The following is a 6,456-nucleotide window of genomic DNA, read 5'->3' as shown; positions in this document are numbered from 1 at the left end:
ATATGGATATATATATATATATATATATATTATGTAACATTATATACACTGTAGGCCTATTTCAAATTTCAAGATCCGCCACTGAGCATATATTCATTATAAAGCATGATTACATTACATTATTATAAGAATTGTGCTTTATTTCAAGTATGTTCAGCTCGAAATCGACAATATATGATGTATTGAATACAAAAATTTCTAATCTTTTTGTTGGTATAACCATATATGAAAGGGTTTCCCACAGAGCTACATACAGTAAAGTAGTAAGCACATCGTATTACAATATCAGGCTGAGAGGTAAATGAGTTGATAATATTTATAATTATCATAGGGCTCCAACAAATGACATATAAAGCAATAATAAGAAATATTGTGCGAGTGAATATTTTTTCTTTCTTGACTGTGGCTTCAGATTGTGTCGGCTGAACATTCACTCTGCTTTGGCGAAACTTGCGAATTATACTTACATTACAACAACTTATTACTAAAAACGATGCAACGAGATAAGGAACATACACGGTAAAGAAAATATATCGTATGTTACTTTTAGTGTCGAAGAAACATGCCATACATACAGGATTGAAATAATAACCACCGAATCCATAAGGGCATAGTGATAAAAGCCCTGATGAAAGCCAAATCCAAATTATACTAAAACGTCTTTTAATCAATGACCAGTCCGTATTCTTAACTATTTTACAATAGCGAACATAAGAGAGTATCGTCAAGGTTTGTATTAAAACTAATGAACACACAACGAATGCAATGCCCACAATATCACATATTATGCTGTCTGAAGTAGGTTTAATATCGAATAAAATGCAGAGAACCCCAAAGACAAATACACAGAACTTCATACAATCAACTGTCGCTAAGTTGAGCAAGTAAGCATAGTAGGAATTTCGTAAATATTTATTCAACGCGATGACAACAACAATAACCATGTTTAACATCATACAAAATATAGAGATTACCGCAACCAACGTCATCGTGACGACTTCTGTATTTTCCATCTGGTAAAGTAGATATCCCCTAACCTTTTATAGAAGCCCAAATGTATCTCACTCAAAGACAGTTGACGAGTTCTACAGTAAAAGCGGCAATTTATCCGGGCGAGTTTCAGTCCGCAAAATCACTGAAACGAGTTTATGTTTTTTCTAGTCATTTTTATGACTGGATATTTGGAAAATAGTGTAACCAATAATACTAGCGCCGAGGGGCGGATCCAGAATTTTTCAAACGGAGTGGGTGGCACAAAATCTTCAGATAAGTGAGTAGTGCTAATTTAAATATATGTCTTTAAATTTTAAAATTTAGTGGCAAAACAATTAAGGCGGTTGGGGTGTCACGTTTCACTACTAGATCCGCGCCTGTGGCGTTTTGGTTACATTGTACACATTTAAATGCCGTACTATTACTACTACAATAACAAGAACAACAACAACAAAATAGTAATAATAATAATCATATCAATTTGTTTGTTCCGCTTAACTGCAAACGCGCCGCCGAGAAAAGCACCTTATCTCTTTAACCATTAGCGTTTCTTCAAAAACATCTGACTGATTTTACTACAAAAACGGTAACTCAATAACTTGCTCGAGGTTGGATAGCTTAGTTGAAACGGTTTATAGAAGGTTATAAATATAACTATTGTAAACAATTTACAAAATATTTGTTTTCAAATATTTAGATTTGTCATTTATGGGATGAATTACAAAAATATAAGCAATATTAGTAATTTCAGCCGGCTTGTGATTTGTGAGTCTTTTATTTACAGCGTCATACTTTGCTTATACAATCCATTTGATTAGGTTGAAGCGTCAACAGAAAGGCAATTTTCTTATAAGCAGTTATAGGCTATATTTAAAATAATCTGATTAGATAAAAATGTTTTTGTCATTTTTAAATTCTTTCAAAGGCTTTCAAGAATAAAAACTGACTGAGCTCACAGCCGGCCCAGAAATCTGGGCGCGTTCCATTTTGTGAACTGATGAAAATAGGGTACCTCCTGTATCGAAGACTTGTTAAAATTCAATAAATGAATACGCTTGATATTGAACTTATCTTATTTTAGAGTGTTATGAATAGATTAGAAATCTATTTTTATAGTGTTCACAAGTAATTGATCGTTTTAGGAAATGCATTTTTATATAGCCTTTTCGGATAATGAAATCGTCCAAACATTGCACACTGTGGAGTGCGCTCAATCTGTTTATTTTTGCCTATCATACACGCGCGCAGTATTTAAATTGTTTTGTTACATGGTCAAAACAGCCTAAACAAATTGATGATGATAATAATAATAATAATAATAATAATAATAATAATAATAATAATAATAATAATAATAATAATAATAATAATAATAATAATAATAATAATAATAATAATAATAATAACACAAAAAATCCACACGAAAACACCAAAACATGACACACACACACACACACACCCGCACACCAACGTACACGACTGAAAACATATATCCCTTCGTTGGTTTTTTTTTAAAAATAATAATTTAAAAAAAATAAAATAAAAAAAAAGTTAAAATAATAATAATAATAATAATAATAATAATAATAATAATAATTATAATAATAGTATTTTCTTATTTCCTCTTTCAAGTTATTCTTCTGCTACTTTCCTATCATTTCTACATATACTGAGACGAAAAAAGAAAAGAACTTGAAGAAGAAGTGGAAGAACAAGAACATGAAGAAGAACAAAAACAAGAGGAAGAAGAAGAAGAACAAAAACAAGAAGAAGAACAAGAAAAAAAAGTGAGATCTTGATTTATATTATATATATATATTTGTTTCCAGCCGTACCTATTGTGTAATATTGTATCTGACGTTTTTGAATCTGTTCAACCATGAATACTCTGTGGTCTAATTGTTATGATGCTCGCCTTGACATTACACAATTTCTTTATGTATTTATTTATATTACTACATTCGTTGAGAGCTATGCTACAATACCGTATGTATTATCATGTCCTTTCTTTGAACACTTTTTTTTGATGATTTATATATAATTTAACAGTGTTAACGGCTATATTAATTTATTATATGCTATTATTTGTTTCCAGCCGTATCTATTGTGTAATAAAATGTATCTGAATTTATTTGAATCTGTTCCTCACATCCTCTGTAGTCTAATGGTTATGATGCTCGCCTTGATTGCGAAAGGTCGCAGGTTCGAATCCCGTCAGAGGCATTTTATTTATAGGACTGCATTCGTTGAGAGCTATGCTACACGATGTATTTGACGTTATTTGAATCTGTTCAACCATGAATCCTCTGTGGTCTAATGGTTATGAGGCTCGCCATTGACATTACACAATTTCTTTATTTAAAAAAATTTATATTACTACATTCATTGAGAGCTATGCTACACTATATGTATTAGGCCTATCATGTCCTTTATTCGAACACTGTATATACCTTTCTTTTTTTCACGAGAGCCCTAGTATCCGGATCGGGAGCTAACCGTTAACGCTAACTGTTAGCACCTTGCGTGAGAACGCCCGATCGGTTAGTGCTAACCGTTAGCAGTATCCGGATACCGCTAACGGTTAGCAAGCGCTATCGGTTAGCAAGTTAAGCGCGTTTTTATTATCAACCAATCACACGTACGCGTTTACAATTTCCAGTTTCTTATTGGCCAGTGATTCGATCACCATATATTTGGTATCCGGATCGGGATTTTATCGTATGGACGCAGCTAACGGTTAGCAGGATCCGGATCCTGCTAACCGTTAGCAGCCGTGTGGGAACATAGCCGATAGCGCTTGCTAACCGTTAGCGGCATCCGGATACTGCTAACGTTTAGCGCCAACCGATCGGGCGTTCTCACGCAGGTGCTAACGGTTAGCTCCCGAACCGGATATATAGGGCTCTCCTGAGAACCAGGCTTACCACAATTAATTGCTATAATATCAGAAGAGTACGGTACCAGTATCAACTGAAAATGCAAATGTCTTAATAGAGAATGGACCGCATTCACAGCCAAGGTATGATAATGGACAATAGGCCTACCACGATGATCTAAACTATCCAAGTGTATCACCTACTCATTCTACTAGTCCCACATTATTCATTGGTGACAGTATGATTCCAGCATTGGCCTTGTGAACATCGCATTACGATGCCCTAGAGGAGGAAACATATTGTTCATAAATATATGATAACATCAGCGTTAATGAATTTGAAAATATCATCATCCATGTAGGTAGGCTTACTAATGATTGTACTTCTGCTGAACCATAAGAATCTGCATGAGAATAATTTTCTAAATTACTTGGTGACTTGCAACAAGGTGCTACCATGGACCTATTAATAAGATTATTAATAGGTCCATGGTGCTCCTAATAATATACTGTCTTATCAAATATTTGTCCAAGAAGTGACAACAAATGCGGCAATCAACAATTTGGTGACCATGATATGATAGTAACTTCAAAAAGTTTGAAAGTTCTATCGATTATTCCCTGTTCAACCGTGGAGGTCTACATCTAAATCGAGCCGGAACGAGACAACTCTTGATGAATATCAACAGCATGTGCCTGAAAAGGTCAATGGTGGCAATGCCGAGCCAGCTATTGGGTCTGTCCCACACAATTTTTCTAATGGGTCCACAAAGAATGGGTCCACATTTTAAAAATTGGTTCAAATTATGCAATTTCATGCGTAAAATGAGTCCACTTTATGAAAAATGGGACCAGATTTTTCATATTTAGCCTAAAATGTGTAAAATTTTAAGAAAATGGGTCCAGATTTTTCATATTTTAGCGTAAAATGGTCAACTTGAAACTGGGTAAACATTATTTGAATTTACGCGTAAATGGCCCATGTGCACGTACGCACGAACGCAGTCACTCTTCGGAAAAGAGTACGGTAGGGATTGGCTTCCGGTGTACTGTCCAATCACCACCAGAAGGACCCCACTGGAAATAAGTCTGCTTCTAGACTTAAGTGTTTGCACCAAATAAATCCAATCCAACAAAATTGTAATGCTGATCTTATGAAAATTGGTGTAAATGACATTAGGCATGGTAAAACCGCTTGCTTAATTGATAAGCAACCGACAAACATATTAGAAGATTTACACCTTAGTTTTGATGATGTTGAAAATGCTTATCATATGTGCCAAGAATAACAAATCGCCAGGAATTGATGACATAACGAATAACTCCTTAAGAATTGGGGCACAAACTCAATTAAATCTTCAACTCTTTTATTTAAGAAGTTTGTTTACTTTGAAGAAATCCCCACTGAAGAACAAGTGGTCCATTGTTCCATTATTACGAAAGGGGAAAAAACGAATTAAATAATTATAGGGGAATAACTTTAAATTCAGTCGTGTCTAAAATCTTTAAAATCACATAATTTGTAATCGTATTTCCGAGTTCATAAAAGAAAACTAAATTCTCAATAAAATTCAGTGGGAGTGGGGGTTTCAGAAGCAATCATAGATGTGAGGACTAAATTTTCACGCTTTTTAGAAGCCTTATCATGCACAGCAAAAAATAAACCAACCTATCTAGTGTTTCTCGATTTTTGCAAGCATTTGATACATTTTGGAGCGATGACCTTTTATCAATTGCTTTCGATATTGGTATTTGTGGCAAGATATCAAAACTTTTCGACAAATTGTTTAGTAATGTTCAATTTATTGGTAGGTTTGGTGATATCATTACGGATTATTTTGATGTTGATGTTGAGTAGAACAAGCTAGGCTGTGTATTCTCTACATTAATACGCTCTCTCTATGTTACTGAACCAGAATGTGGTACCGTGTGTTTGGGTGTCAAATAAACCGCCTCTTCTGGGCAGAAGATTTTGTTTTGATTGCCGAAAGTGAAAATGACTTACAACGTATAGGCCTATTCTGTTTCAGGAGAATTTTTAGAAATTATTAGTTTAAATGACACAAAACGTTACTTTTTTCAGGTCCCTAACAACACCAAATGAATAAAATTTTAATAGAATTTTCACGAATTATAGGTCTCAGAAATCCATTAAATAGCCTACGACCTCAAGGCTACTTTCTCGGAGCCTTGGCCTCTGGCAAAATATTAAATCAATTTTATGGTTACAATACTTACAGTGCCCAAATAATGTAGGCTACAATAGTAGACCTGAACACATAAAATAGAATAGAATATGAAATTTCCCAAAACCTTCAATTGCGGCCAGTAAGGTGTGAGGCGCCAAACTTTCATCATTTAACAAGATTATATTTATATAATTTTTTAAGTAATGAAAGTACATTTGGCGCCTCATATAGTAAGGGGCTTCGGCCGCAATTTTTTTTCCGTACTAAACACTTGCATGAAACTTCACTCGGGCCATCTCGGATTGACTCGAGTGAGTACGATACGAGGAACAAGAGCAGACACTTCGCAATGTCGTGACGCTCGAGTTTTACTATTATTGCTCTTTCTATGTTTACCTA

The sequence above is a fragment of the Anneissia japonica genome, unplaced genomic scaffold, assembly GCF_011630105.1.
Source record: "Anneissia japonica isolate Jap-2015-1 unplaced genomic scaffold, ASM1163010v1 scaffold288116_len470923_cov172, whole genome shotgun sequence".
Classification (NCBI taxonomy): domain Eukaryota; kingdom Metazoa; phylum Echinodermata; class Crinoidea; order Comatulida; family Comatulidae; genus Anneissia; species Anneissia japonica.
Note: the sequence above shows the minus strand (reverse complement) of the source record.